Consider the following 15,065-nt stretch of genomic DNA (forward strand, 5'->3'; position numbering starts at 1 on the left):
AAGTGATCACTGCGAACAAGATTTCCCCGAAGTAGGAAAGAGAGTAGCAGAGAAGAGATGCCAAGCGTCAGGAAAAAAACATTAATTTTATCATTGCTCTTGTTCTTTTCGTTTGTACAGCATACTTTTCGAATTAAACCTATGTTTCTATGAAAAATGAAGCTTTTGTTTTTTTGCAGCCCACATAAACTTAAACCTTATTTGGCCAGTTAGCCTTTGAGTTTTACATGCTGGGTTTTTAGATTGTCTTGGGATTTTTATCTTGTCACATAACTACAGGAGTGCAGTGTAATAAACCACACGAAAACCTAGTTCCCTGAAAGAAAAAATAAAGGTCAATGTCATAGGTTTCAGAACGGTTATGCGCAATCATTAACAAAATTTAAAGGTACAGTTTTAATTGCGAACAGCAAAGACGACAGCTTTGGCTCAGGGTGAATAAGACCCTCTCTGGCCACCAGGAGGCGCAGCGCTGGGCGCCGCCACGCTGGCTGAGGTGCCGCGATCCCGCGGAGGGAATGTCCCCTCCAGGGGAAAACGCTGGGAGAGGGCACCTCGCAAACTGGCCTTTTATTATGTAGGAATATTATATAGGACCCCATGCTGTACTTTACATCCCGGTGACTATTCCATAGCTGCACGCCAAGGCGCCTGAGGAGGCAGGTGGAGGACACTGAATGACAACTAACCAGCGGCTCTCAAAGCAGCAGCAGTGAAACCCACCACGGTCACCCAGGGACCGGCTTCATCCGATGGACAAAAGCGGCGACCTCCCCGCGGACGCTCCTAACTGGACGCGGGGAGACTGGAACACACACCCTGCAGCCGCCAGCGAGGACAGGCCCGCCTATCGCGAGAGCAACCTCAGCCTTTTCCCACACCGCACGCAGTGGGGCACGAACTCTCGCGAAAGCGGCCTCTAACGTGGAATGCGGTGGCGGAGAGAACTCTCGCGAGAACGAGTGCCACCCCCGAGGGTACTTGGCACCGGGGAGCCGAGAAACTGGGCGCGGCCAGAGCCGTCCTGGTGCAGGCTCAACCCGCAGCTGGAGCGCGACGTGCGGGAGCTCGTGCGCCACGTGGCGGGCCTCCGGGACCACGTGGACCCCAACTTCCAGCTCTGCCTGCGCTTCTCCTGGTCCCACTTCAGGTGTGGGGCGCGGGCCGGGGAAGGAGGGCGGGCGGCTTTGTCCGCGTCCTATCCCAGCACCAGGAAGGGTTCCCGCGCACAGGAGCGGCGCCGCCTCCCGGGCTTCCCATACCGGTTCAGATGCGCCCAGTTTACACTCCTTGCCAGCGCTCCTATTTCCTTTATGGAAGATGTACATTAGACAGTCCTGCTGGGATTATTATCTGTAACGGAATTTTATTACTAAAAGAATGTTAGTCGGTATTAATATTATACCGGTTTAATTTCAGTAGAAATCTTGAATACTGAACAGTTTTTCAAAATCAGTGATCTTGAGTTTCAACCTTAATGATCATACATGAAGTTCCTACTTAGTTTACAATGAGAATAGACAGCGAGGTCAAAGCCCGCCAAGTTTCTAAAATAATAAACTCAGTTCTTAGATGTAACTTAACAGAATGTTTTTCTTACAGATTGAATGAATTATTTTTTGCTTTTCTTTTTTTTATTTTTATTGAGCTTATTGGGGTGACATTCGTTAGTAAAATAATGTAGGTTTCAGGTGTACAATTCTATAACACACCACCTCAAGTCAAGTCTCCTTCCGTCACCATTTATTCCCTCTTCTTCCTCCCCCCACTTATTTTTATTTTTCAATTACAGGTGACATTCAATATTGTTAGTTTCAAGTGTACAGCATACTAGAAGTGGTTAGGTATTTGTGTAATTTCCAAAGTGATCTCCCCGTCAGTTTAGTGCCCACCTGGCAGCATGCATAGTTATTACAATGGTGTTGACTAGACTAGAGGCTGACTCCCGGGTCCGCAGCGGACCTCCGCCCTCTCGCAGCCCGGGGGCCTCAGGGGATGCGGGGAGGCAGAGAGGCTCCCGCCACCATCACTAAGCCTGAAGCCATGAGCCCGGCTCCTGCATTGAGCATCTGCCCCTGGTGGACAGTGCACGTAATAGCAACCGGTCATTCGGTTGATTTGCTTATTACCCTTTTATTATATAGGATTCCTATGCTGTACTTTACATCCCTGTGACTATTTCATAGCTGCCAATTTGTGCTTCTTAATCCCTTTCACCTTTTTCACCCAATCCCCCTCTGGCAAACATCAGTTTGTTTTCTGTCTGAGTTTGTTTCTATTTTATTTGTTCATTTTGCTCTTTAGATTCCGAAGATAAGTGAAATCTTATGGTATTTGTCTTTCTCTGTCTGACTTTTTCACTTTGCATAATACATTCTAAGTCCATTGCTATTGTTACAAGTGGTAAGATTTCATTATTTTATTTTATTGATTTCTTTTTAAGAGAGAGAGAGAAACATTGATTTGTTGACCCACGTGTTTATGCATTTGCTGGTTGCTTCTTATATGTGATCAGAGATTGAACTCACTACCTTACTCTAACTAACCAAGCTACCTGGACAGGGCAAGATTTCATTCTTTTTTACTGCCGAGTAATATTCCATTGTATATATGTGCTACATCTTTCTCTAATCATCTACCCATGGGCACTTGGGTTGCTTCCATATCTTTGCTACTGTAAATAACACTGCAAGGACAGAAACTAAAATGTGTATTTAAAATAATTTTTCTATTAATCTTTCTAAATGGCAGTAAGTAGATGGATGACATCATTTTAGAGTTGGGAAAGGACTAAGAAGTTACTACCTCCTTTTATACAGTAAGCAACTAAATTATAATAGGTGAATTAGTGTTCGAGTCAGCCATTTAGGGGATAGAATTAATGTTATTTAGTAGTGCAATTAACTTCAAAGTTCAGATTGTTGGCTTTGATACTAAAAAAGTGGAAAACAAGAGCCAGTGAGCTACACTGTCTGTATATATAAAAGGCTAAGCAACCGGCCAACTAGCTGGCAGGTATGATGCACACTGACCACCAGGGAGCAGATGCTCAACGCAGGAGCTGCCAAGCGACAGCAACTTTGCAGAGTGCCATCTTACACTCCAGGACCCCTCGGGGGATGTCTGACTGCCAGTTCTGGCTCAATCCCCACAGGCCAGGCCAAGGGACCCCACCTGCCGAAGGGACCCTGCTCACTCTGCAGACGCTCTTTGAGCCATGGCCCCAGGTGTGGCCAGCCGGAAAGGGACCACGGGAGATTGGCTCCAGGGCGTGTCCAACCCTTCTCACCCCTCCGGTCACCTTCTAATTTATTTCCTTTCAAAGTGCATGAATCTGTGCACTGGGCCTCTAGTCATTTTATGATGCTTTAATCCATCAGAAATATGACCAATTTGCATTTGCTTTTTTAAAATTGTGGCCATGTTGTAGGCCCTAGAACTTCAGAGAGAGGTGAAATGTAGTGCCTGTCCTTAAGGAAGAAAGAAATGAAAGCTCATTATATATGATGAGGATAGGGGTTCTTAACATGAGGGCCTGAGGATAGAATTCAGGTTCTAAATTTGGACAAGAAAAAGTTCACACTAACCTTTAACTGAAAAGTAGCATTTCTTTCAATTATGAATGAAAGCAACAAACAATATTAGCTTACCTATGAGTGTGTCACTATTAGAAATCACATTTCACATCCTATTATAGTTGCAGATATTTCTAATATTATTTATATCTCACTTTAATGGTAGTTATGGACCCACTGCTAGATCTTACTTAATGCTTTAAAAAGGAATGTTTCTTACTTATCACAAACTTTTAAAAATACTTCACAACTGTATTTCAGTATACTTGGTTTCCTTTGTATTTCATTTTATGAATTAAGAGAGGGGATCCCGACTCTTCCCTGTGCTTCATTATAGCATAAAAAAATTCGGAACAGTATAGGATGTGCTATGCTGGGCTTAAATACTGGGCATTATGGGAAGACAGAGGATCCAGAGGACAGGGTGGGGGTGGCTTGGGATGGCCTGCATTCTGAAAGGCTACTTGAGCACTCTCGGAGATGTGTGGCTGTTTGCTCGGATGGCGGAGGTGAAAAAGCGAGAGAGGTGCACTGCTGAGTGCAGCTGAATGCAGGGTGTTCGGAGACATGGAGGGCAGTGATACCGGTCTGCTTAGCTAGAGGACAGGATTGATGTAAGAATTGCATTTTGTCTTCTAGATTTCATCGTTTCTTGGATGTCAGCAGTCACAAAGTAGAAAAGACAATAGAAGGGTAAGTCAGTTTTATATGTATGAGTCTATGTACATATTCAAAATATATGTATTTTTGTAGATCTTTTTATTTAACTTTGTAACTATCAGTACATTTTTTAAAATATGTTTTAGAATTTATGAAAAGTTCATCATTCATTCTGATCTTGGTAAAGCTGCCAGTTGGAAGAGATTAACTGAGGAACTTCTGAATGCATCACTTCCGAACATAAAGGAAATAAAGGTGGGCATGATATTGTGAGATTTCCGCTGTGTTTGTTGCCATTTCCAGTCTGATTGCTGTCAGCTATTGTCTGTTAAACAGACCTTCATTCACTTAGTCTCATTCACTGGCTAGAGCAGAACACGCTGGGAACTGACGCAAGCATTGCCATGAAGCCCAGTGTGCTTCAGGCTCAAGGTGAAAGAACAAGCATGCGCTTGTTTATCATCTCAGCCCCAACCTGCTGTGAAAATTGAGATAAGAGCCCTGGCCAGTTTGGCTCAGTGGATAGAGCATCAGCCTGAGGACTAATGGGTCCCAGGTTCGATTCCAGCCAGGGGCACATGCCTGGGTTGCAGGCTTGATTCCCCCCTCCCCCTCCCATAGGGGATGTGCAGGAGGCAGCCAATGATTCTCTGTCATCATTGATGTTTCTATCTCTCCATCTCTCTTCCTTCCTCTCTGAAATCAATAAAAAATATATGTTTTAGAAAATGAAAAGAAAATTGAGATAAGAGATTGACACAAATAATAGCACTGTCTAGCTATCTCAGGTCTTTTAAATGGCTTCTCTGCACTTGGCAATAAGAACTCCCTGTAGAATGCTCATTAGATGCCAGGTGCTGTTGTGAGCACTTTCCCTCATGGGTCCCCCAAGATCACCTTCAGGCTTGATGATGCCCTAGAGATATTCACAAAACTTTAAAAAAGCTGCTCTCGTCACGGTTACGGTGAGGGTACAGTCAACGATGAGCAAAGGGAAAGATGCCTAAGGTGAGGCCCAGGAGAAACCAGCCACAAACTTTAACATATTCCTTTCCAGTTGAGTTGCATGGGAATGCCCTTAATTCACCCAGTGACAGTGTGTGGCCACACATGCAAAGTGTTGCAAACCATGGAAGCTCACCTGAGCCTTGGTGTCCAGGGTTTCTATTGGGGTGTCTTATTGCATGGATGTGCAGTGCCCATGAGGCTGACCTCAGCAACTCAAACTCCAGCCCCACAGCGATCAAACCGAGACCTCTGGCCTAGGAAAACAGGCATGCTCCACAACTCACATTGCTGGCGTGCATGGTCTGGTGCATGGCCCAGAGCCTCTAGCAGACAAATCCCTCTTCTCCGCAGGATAGTCCAAGGGCTCAGGTTCTCGCTGAGGTCCTCTCTCAGGAGTCGTCGAAAGCCAGTCCTGCAGACCTTTGAGGTGTTCACAGTTTGGGCAGTCTATGCCTTCTGAGTTAACTTGTTTAATCTTCATGGAAACCCCTGTTATTATTGTTTTTAATATATTTTTATTGACTTCAGAGAGGAAGGGAAAGAGATAGAAACATCAATGATGAGAGAGAATCATGGATCGGCTGCCTCCTGCATGCCCCCTACTGGGGATTGAGCCCGCAACCCAGACATGTGCCCTTGACTGGAATCAAACCTGGGACCCTACAGTCCCCAGGCTGACGCTCTATGTACTGAGCCAAACCAGCCAGGGCAGTCCCCCCTTTGTCTGCACTGTGAAATTGGTGTCCTAAGGAAGAGAGCTTTAGACAGTTCAAGGAAGGGCTATAAAGGTATTACTGGAAAAGAGAGAGCTGCAGTGTCTGAGTCCATGCCGTGAGGGTGAGCAACGCACCCCATGTATTGTTCCTGCAAAAGAAGAAGGCACATCTTTTTTATATCTCTTGATTCATTGTGGATGGATAGCTTTCTGGGTAGTCTGTAAAATTTAATAAACAGACCCTATGACACCATCATAGTAATAATAAAAATAATGGCAAATGTTTTTACAGCACTTAGTACGTGCCAGGCACTGTGACTCCCATAACCACCACAATCAGTAGATACTGTTACAGGACTCATTTTGGGAAGGCAAATGCTTTCTATAACCTCAGTTTCATCTATACCATTGAAAATACCTATGTCTTACAAATAATTAAATGAAACAGTGAATGTCACTTATGATTTTTCACCTTGACCTTTTCATGGCCATCCATCCCCGGTCATCCTTCTGTGTACCCCCAGCAGTCGGGCTCCCTGAACACTGGGACCACATCCCTAGTCCTGCGATGGCACATCCTGGGTGCTGCGCGTCAGTGCCCTTCCCTCCTCTCCTGGTGAACCACCCCATGCTTTAATATTAATTTTAGGCACCTAGAACAAAGTAGACAATAAATATTTGCTAAAGAAATAAATCTGTGTGATCCTTTCTGCCTCACTGTCCCTCTCTGCCCCAGTTACACAGGCAGAATTGATTCCCTTTTTCCCTTACTCTGGCACCTTTGACACGTCTGTGGTAGTATAGCAATAACTTACAGTGCCTGCCATAAATCCACCCACTGTGAATATACAGGTTACCAATTCTCAATAAATAAGTCATTTCACAGCAGCAGTCCAGTTTTAGAACGTTTTCTATTACCCAAAAGTTTCCCTCACACCCATGTGAAGTCAGTGCGTGCTTCCATGGAAACACCAGACAACTACTGATGTGCTTGCTGTGTTTATGAATTTGCCTTTCTGGACATTTCATAAAAGAGATCATATAATATGCAGTTTTTGTGTCTGCTTTGTCCATGATGTTTTTGAGGTTCATCCATATTCTATTTCTTTTAAAAGCTGAATAGTGTGGCATTTTATGAATATGCCACATTTTTCTTATTCACCTGTGGATGATATTTGGATTGTTGGCAGGTTTTGGTTAGTGTGACAAATGAACTTGCTCATCCAAGCAAACTTGTGTGGACATAAGTTTTCACTCTTCTTGGATAGGTTTCTTATATGGTCAGCTTATGTTTAACCTTTAAAACATAGCCAACTTATTTCCTAAAGTGACTGTATCATTTTATATTCCCATTAGCAATGTATAAGGATTCTAATTTCTCCACATTCTTGCCAACAATTCTTATTGTTACATGTCTTTGTTATTATAGACATCCTAGAGAGTATCTCATTATGGTTTTGATTTATATTTCCCTAATGACTGATGATGTTGGGTGTTTCTTTCATGTTTTTTTTTTTTTTCTGTTTTATTATTATTTTTTTAATTATATCTTTATTGTTCAGATTATTACATTTGTTCCTCTTTTCCCCCCCCATAACTCCCCTCCTCCCAGTTCCCGCCCCACCCTCCTCCCTCACTCCCCACCCACTGTCCTCATCCATAGGTGCACAATTTTTGTCCAATCTCTTCCCGCATCTCCCACACCCCTCCCCGCCCCCCCCCAAGAATAGTCAGTCCATTCCCTTTCTATGTCCCTGATTCTATTATAATCACCAGTTCATTCTGTTCATCAGATTATTTGTTCACTTGATTCTTAGATTCACTTGTTGATAGATGCATATTTGTTGTTCATAATTTGTATCTTTACCTTTTTCTTCTTCTTCCTCTTCTTAAAGGATACCTTTAAGCATTTCATATAATACTGGTTTGGTGGTGATGAACTCCTTTAGCTTTTCCTTATCAGTGAAGCTCTGTATCTGACCTTCAATTCTGAATGATAGCTTTGCTGGATAAAGTAATCTTGGTTGTAGGTTCTTGGAATTTATCACTTTGAATATTTCTTGCCACTCCCTTCTGGCCTGCAAAGTTTCTGTTGAGCAATCATCTGACAGTCGTATGGGTATTCCCTTGTAGGTAACTGAGTTTCTTTCTCTTGCTGCTTTTAAGATTCTCTCTTTGTCTTTTGCTCTTGGCATTTTAATTATGATGTGTCTTGGTGTGGTCCTCTTTGGATTCCTTTTGTTTGGGGTTCTCTGTGCTTCCTGGACCTGCAAGTCTATTTCTTTCACCAGGTGGGGGAAGTTTTCTGTCATTATTTCTTCAAATAGGTTTTCAATATCTTGCTCTCTCTCATCTTCTGGCACCCCTATAATTCTGACATTGGTACGCTTGAAGCTGTCCCAGAGGCTCCTTACACTATCTTCGTATTTTCGGATTCTTCTTTCATTTTGCTTTTCCGGTTGGGTGTTTTTTGCTTCGCATTTCAAATCATTGACTTGATTCTTGCTCTCCTCTGGTCTGCTGTTGGGTGTCTGTATAATATTCTTTATTTCAGTCAGTGTATGCTTAATTTCTAGTTGGTTCTTTATCACAACATTGAGGGTCTCATTTGAGTTCTTGTAGATCTCATTAAGTTTATCGGCAGTTTCTAGAAAATTATTGAAAGACCTTAAAAGTGCCGTTTTGAACTCTGTATCCTCCATTTCTGTCATGTTTCTTTGTCTCCGCATTTTTTTATGCTTTCTTGGTGCACCCCCTTGTGGTCTTTGTGCGCAGTCTTGTTGTAGTTAAGCCTTGATTGTTGTCGGTAATACTGGAGGTGATTTGACCTCCAGGCCAACTGGCTATGAGAATCAGCTGTGTCTGCAGTGGGCGAACTTCTGTGCTGGATTTCTAGGGCCATGCTAATCTAACTTTTGCCTGAGGCTATCCGGCAAATGCTTCTGTGCAGGGCTTGGGCGGGGCGGGTCCCAGGGGATCAAGAGGGCGGGCGGAGCGAGCAGTTATGGCTGCTCTCAGTCCCATCCGCAGGGACTCTGCCTCTCAGAGTCCCAGCAACCGCTGCAAACCTCGGAGAGAAAGCTGCCTTCGAGTTCCGACCGAAGCCAGACAGTCCCGCTTCTCCCGTTTGAGTCTGGGTCCCTAGAGACTCGCCCGGATCTGGAGCTCAGAATCTGAAACTCCCTCCCAATTGAAACAGACAACCGTGCCCTCAGCTGTGCCAGCCCGCTCTGCATGCACTCCGCACCTTAGTATTTTACTTCAGCCCTGCGCCTCCTCTGAGTCTCGGTATGCTATTCTCTTTCCTCCTAGTTGTAGAACTTCCACTCAGCCAGCCTTCCTGTGGTTCTGGATGATGTCCATTCCGTCTTTTAGTTGTATTTTTGAAGTGGTTGTTTGAGGCACCAAACTCCGGCTTTAACCTATGCCGCCATCTTGGTTTCCCCTCTTTCATGTGTTTTTTAGCCACTGGTATGTCTTTTATGATGTCCATTCAAGTCTTTCATCTAGGGATTTCTTTTTTGTTGTTTTTTTAAGTACAGACTACGTTTTTAATTCATATACTTAAATACCAATCTGGGCAACAGCAAAATGAGAAGCGTCCATACTCTGAAAATATTTTTTTAGACAACCTAGACATTTTTAATACACGAATGAAAAGCTAGTCATCATATCCTTAGCTGCTAGACCTTGAATTTAAAAACTCTTCATTGTTTCCTGTTTTCTCTGTTCATGACTTTCCTTTATCATAATGTTTTCTTCTTTTTGGCCAGTCTACAGCTAAATTAAAATTGACAGTCAGATTTACTGAGCCTGTCAGTCTAAGAAAATTTAGCTGTCCCCCACCCACACTATATACACATCACAGAGATTTTCCATTGTGATTCAAAATAACTGAATATTCTAAAGTTTCTTTATTCTAAAAATATAAATTATAGAGCTCTTTTAGGCATAGGTATTTTCAGTACAAAATGGTAACATCACCCGTCCTGTCCACCATAGGACTGCTCTGAAGAGGAAATAAAATGAGAGAGCAACCTAAAGGGGGCACCCACGTTCTCTGTGCACCCGTGTGGACACCAACACACACGCGCGCGCGCGCACACACCTCTCATGATATTTCCAAGATTTGGGGGAAGTTGTGAGGGGCGTTCTAGAAAGTTCAATGACCCTACATTAAAATGAGCTCAGAAAAGGAAAGGAAAGGGAAGGAAAGGGGCAGGAAAGGAAGAGAAAATGAAAGAAAAGAAAAGAGGAAAGAAAAGGACAGAAAAGAAGGAAAGGAAAGGAAAGGAAAGGAAAGGAAAGGAAAGGAAAGGAAAGGAAAAGGAAAGGAGAAGGAAAGGAAAAGGAAAAGGAAAGGAAAGGAAAGGAAAGGAAAGGAAAGGAAAGGAAAGGGCCAAACACGCGGATCATTAAGAACTTCAGTTGAAATCGCAAAGTATATACATGATCGAAAATGTGAAGACTGACCAACCTATACATTCCTGGGTTTAATCAAAGAAGTTCTGCATTAAAAAACCAAACCCACAGAATCCAGATCAGTGATATTTCCACTTCTGAGAAAGATTCATTCCAATTTAAGAATTTCATTATTTCTAGCAGTACGCTGTACAATCCAGCTTAGGACTTCACTCAGTACAGATGAGAATATACCTGCATTCTAGGCTTTTCCTACAGGCCACATGGAAGGAGATACTTCTGGCTAAGTTGCCAAAGGATTCTTCTTGCAGTGTCTCAAATTTGTATTTTTATCTATAAGAAACATGTCCTATTAGTTAGCACCTTAGGCTCAAGTGAAGTTTTTTGGCACAGAATTCTAGAGTCTTACTATATAATCTGACTAGAGGCCTGATGCACAAAATTTGTGCAAGGGGCTTGGCCCTCGCAGTCCGGCCTGTCCGGATGGTTGTCCGGATGGTCGTCTGGATGGTCGTTCTGCTGTTTGGTCTAATTAGCATATTAGCTCTTTCTTATATAGAACTCGAGGCCTGGTGCACAAAAATTTGTGCACTCAGCAGGTGGGGGTGGTTGTCCCTCAGCCTGGCATGTGCCCTCTCGCAGTCTGGGACCCCTTGGGGATGACCCCCTGCTGCTTTAGGCCCACTCCCTGGGGAATTGGGCCTAAGCTGGCAGTCAGACATCACTCTGGCAGCCCGGCAGCCCTCGGGAGATGTCCACTGGCCAGCGGGGAGTAGGCCTAAGCTGCAGTCGGACATCCTTAGCGCTGCTGAGGAGGCGGGAGAGGCTCCTACCACCACCGCTATATTGGCAGCCATCAGCCTGGCTTGTGGCTGAGCAGAGCTCCCCCTGTGGGAGCGCACTGACCACCAGGAAGCAGCTCATGCATTGAGCATCTGCCCCCTGGTGGTCAGTGTGTGTCATAGTGACCAGTCATTCCCAGTCTTTCTGCTATTAGGATCAATTTGCATATTACCCTTTTATTATATAGGATAGAGGCCTGGTGCACGGGTGGGGGCAGGCTGGTTGGCCCTGAAGGGTGTCCCGGATCAGGGTGGTGGTCCCCACTTGGGTGCCTGACCAGCATGGGTGAGGGGCTGAGGGCCGTTTTCAGGCTGGCCAAGTCCTCTGGCAATGGAAGCTCCCAGCCTCTCATTTTTTTCTTTTTCTTTTTAATTCTGGGATTTATTTACCTTCTATAATTGAAACTTTGTTGCCTTCAGTGGAGCTCAGAGTCAGCGGGAAGCTTGGCTTCCTCCATCACTGGAGCCACCAAGCCTCCTGTTCGCTTCAGCTCCGTGGCTGCCAGCCGCCATCTTGGTTGGGTTAATTTGCATATAGTCGCCCTGATTGGCTGGTGGGTGTGGCTTAAGGTGTAGGGAAGGTACGGTCATTTTGCATGTTTGTCTTTTATTAGATTAGACTAGACGCCCGGTGCACAAAAATTTGTGCACTCGCGGGGAGGGGTGTCCCTCAGCCCGGCCTGTGCCCTCTCACAATCTGGGACCCCTCGGGAGATAACGACCTGGGGATCCGTACCCTGTCACTCACAGAGAAGGGTTGATCAGGGAGTTAGGGAGCTCTCCCCTGTCACCCACAGAGCAGGGCCCATCAGGGGGTTGAGGCGCTGCCCCCTGTCACACACAGAGGATGGCCCATCAGGTGGGTTGGGGCTCCATACCCTGTCACGCACAAAGCAGGGCCAATCGGGATTGGGGTGCTGCCCCCTGTCACGCACAGAGCAGGGCCCATCAGGGGGTTGGGGAGCTCCCTCCTGTCACGCACATAGCAGGGCAGATCAGGGGGTTGGGGCGCCGCCCTCTATCACCCACAGAGCACGGCCGATCAGGGGGTTGGGGCGCTGCCACTGTCACACTCAGGGCAGGGCCGATGGGGAGGTTATGGCTCTACCCCATCACACACAGAGCAGGGCCCGTGGAGAGGGGGTTGGGGCGCCGCCCTCTATCACCTACAGAGCAGGGCCAATCAATGGGTTGGGGCGCCGCCACTCTCACACTCAGGGCAGGGCCGATGGGGAGGTTATAGCTCTACCCCGTCACACACAGAGCCATAGGGGGGGGGGGGCCTTGGGGCGCCCCACCCTGTCACACACAGAGCCGCAGGGTGATCAGGGGGTTGGGGAGCTCCCCCCTACCAGGCACAGTGCAGGGTTGATCGGGGGGTTAGGGCGCCTTCCCCTGTCACGAACAGAGCAGGGCGGATAGGGAGGTTGTAGCCCCGCCCCCTGTCAAACACAGAGCTGCAGGCCGATTAAAGGGTTTGGGCACTGCCCCCTGTCACACTGATCATGCTGGTGGGAGGCCTCGTGGCTCTGCTGATCCCGGTGCTGGGAGGCATATTACCCTTTTACTATATAGGGTAGAGGCCTGGTGCATGGGTGGGGGCCAGCTGGTTTGCCCTGAAGGGTGTCCTGGATCAGGGTGGGGTTCCCCACTGGGGTGCCTGGCCACCCTGGGTGAGGGGATGATGGCTGTTTGCAGCTGGTCACACACCCTTCAGGGTGGGGGTCCCCACTGGGGTGCCTGGCCAGTCTGGATGAGGGGCTGAGGGCTGTTTTCAGTCTGGTGGGTGACTGAAGCTCCCAACTGCTCCTTTTTTTCTTTTTTTTTTCTTCTGGGCCAGCTTTAGCTCTGGCTCCAGCTCTGAGGCCTCTGCTGCTGAAAGCAGATATCTGGTTTGTTTGGGTTCTATAATCGAAACACTGTATCAACTCCAGCTCTGAGATCTCGGCGGGCTGAAAGCAGGTTTCTGGGGTTTTGTTTAGCTTCTATATTTGTAACAATGTTTCAAACTGCAAGCTCAGAGGCCAGCAAGGCAGGCAGGGAACGTTGGTTTCCTCTGTCACTGAAGCAAGCAAGCCTCATGTTAGCTTCCAGCTGCCTGGCTGCCGGCCGCCATCTTGGCTGGCAGGTAATTTGCATATCTCGCTGATTACCCAGTGGGAAGGGTAGCAGATGTATGCTAATTACCATGTTTCTTTTTTATTAGATAGGATAATTCTGGTGTCCTTGCCAGAAAATTATGCATTGAAGTACATTTTAAAAATCCTGGCATCGTTTACATCTTTGAACAAGTCCATTATTTGGAATGGTATTTTTCTTATTGAGCCATCAGTTATTTATATATTCCTCATACAAGTTCTTCATTAGAATAATGATTGGCAAATATATTCCTCCAGTTTCTATTTTATCTTCTCAGTAAAAATGTCTTTTAATATTTAATGTGGATAATGTTATAGATGTCCCCCATTCCCCTCTCTAGCATCCTCCACCCAGCCCCTGACACACCCCAGCCCTTTCCCACACTATTGTCTGTGTCCATGGGCTATGCATATTTGTGTATACTAATATGTTCTTTGGTTAATCTCTTCCCTTCTACCTCCCACTCCTCTGAGTCATTCTGTTCCATGTTTCCATGCCGCTGGATATATATTATTCATCAGTTTACTTTGTTCATTAAATTCCATATATTAGTGAGATTGTATGGTATTTGTCTTTTTCTAACTGGCTTATTTCACTTAGCATAATATTCTCCAGGTCCATCCATTATGTCATTAAGGCTAAGAGCTCCTTTTGTACATTTGCATAGTATTCCATTGTGTAAATGTACCACAGCTTTCGTACCCACTTATCTACTGACTAGAGGCCTGGTGCATGAAATTCATGCATGGGTAAGGTCCCTAGGCCTGGCCTGTGATCAGGGCCGATCCGGGCCTTCCGGCTGCCGGCCGGGGCCTTCCTTCCCCAGCTGCCGGCTGCCAGCAGGGGTCTTCCTTCATTCTGCACCACACTCTGGTGGTCAGCGAATGTCATAGCAAGCAATCAAACTCCCGGTATCTCTGCTGAACTCCTGAGGGGACACTTTGCATATTAGCCTTTTATCTATATAGATATAGATGGGCACTTGGGCTGTTTCTAGATCTTAGCTATTTTAATTAATGCTGCTATGAACATAAGGTTGCATTTGTCTTGAACATATTCTTTCTGATTGGTGTTTTGGGATTCTTAGGATATATTCATAGAAGTGGGATGGGATTGCTATGTCAACAGCCAGTTCCATTTTTAATTTTTTGAGTAAACTTCATACTTTTTTTCCATAGTAGCTGCACCAGTCTGCATTCCCATCAGCAGTATACTAAGGCTCCCTTTTCTCCACATCCTCACCAACACTTGTGGCTTGTTAATTTATTGATGATAGCCATTTTGGCAGGTGTGAGGTGATATATTATTATGGTTTTAATTTACATCTCTCTGATGATTAATGACATTGAACATCTTTTCATAATTGTATTGGCCATCTGTATGTTGTCTTTGGAAAAGTGTCTATTCAGGTCTTTTGCCCATTTTTAAATTGGATTGTTTGTCTTCCTGGTGTTGAGTTGTGTGAGTTCTTTGTCTATTTTGGAAATTAACCCCTTGTCATATGTATCATTGGCAAATATGTTCTCCCATACATTAAGTTCCCTTTTAATTTTGTTGCTGGTTTGTTTTGCTGTGTAGAAGCTTTTTAGTTTGATGTGGTTCCGTTTGCTTATTTTTTCCTTTGTTTCTCTAGGCGTAGGAGATGTATCATGAAAATACCTCTACGTGAGATGTCTTAGATTTTTAAGGTTTTGTGACACATTT

At 45.3% G+C, this 15,065-nt stretch overlaps 1 protein-coding gene across 2 annotated transcripts in view; it reads left to right on the forward strand.

The window, feature by feature from the left end:
• The first annotated feature begins 466 nt into the window (after positions 1–466).
• The window catches only part of LOC308523081 (uncharacterized protein), a 78,459-nt gene continuing 63,860 nt past the window's right edge, over positions 467–15,065 (forward strand). Inside the window, exons 1-3 of one of the 2 annotated variants that reach the window (XM_081096753.1) lie at positions 467–1,150; positions 4,215–4,268; positions 4,423–4,490. The gene's annotated coding sequence lies outside the window, so the exon portion shown is untranslated. Of the gene's footprint in view, positions 1,151–4,214; positions 4,269–4,381; positions 4,491–15,065 lie in introns of both variants that reach the window. The other variant, XM_081096752.1, reaches the window with a different exon arrangement.

This window comes from Myotis nattereri, assembly GCF_964212035.1.
Source record: "Myotis nattereri genome assembly, chromosome: 1".
Taxonomy (NCBI): Eukaryota; Metazoa; Chordata; class Mammalia; order Chiroptera; family Vespertilionidae; genus Myotis; species Myotis nattereri.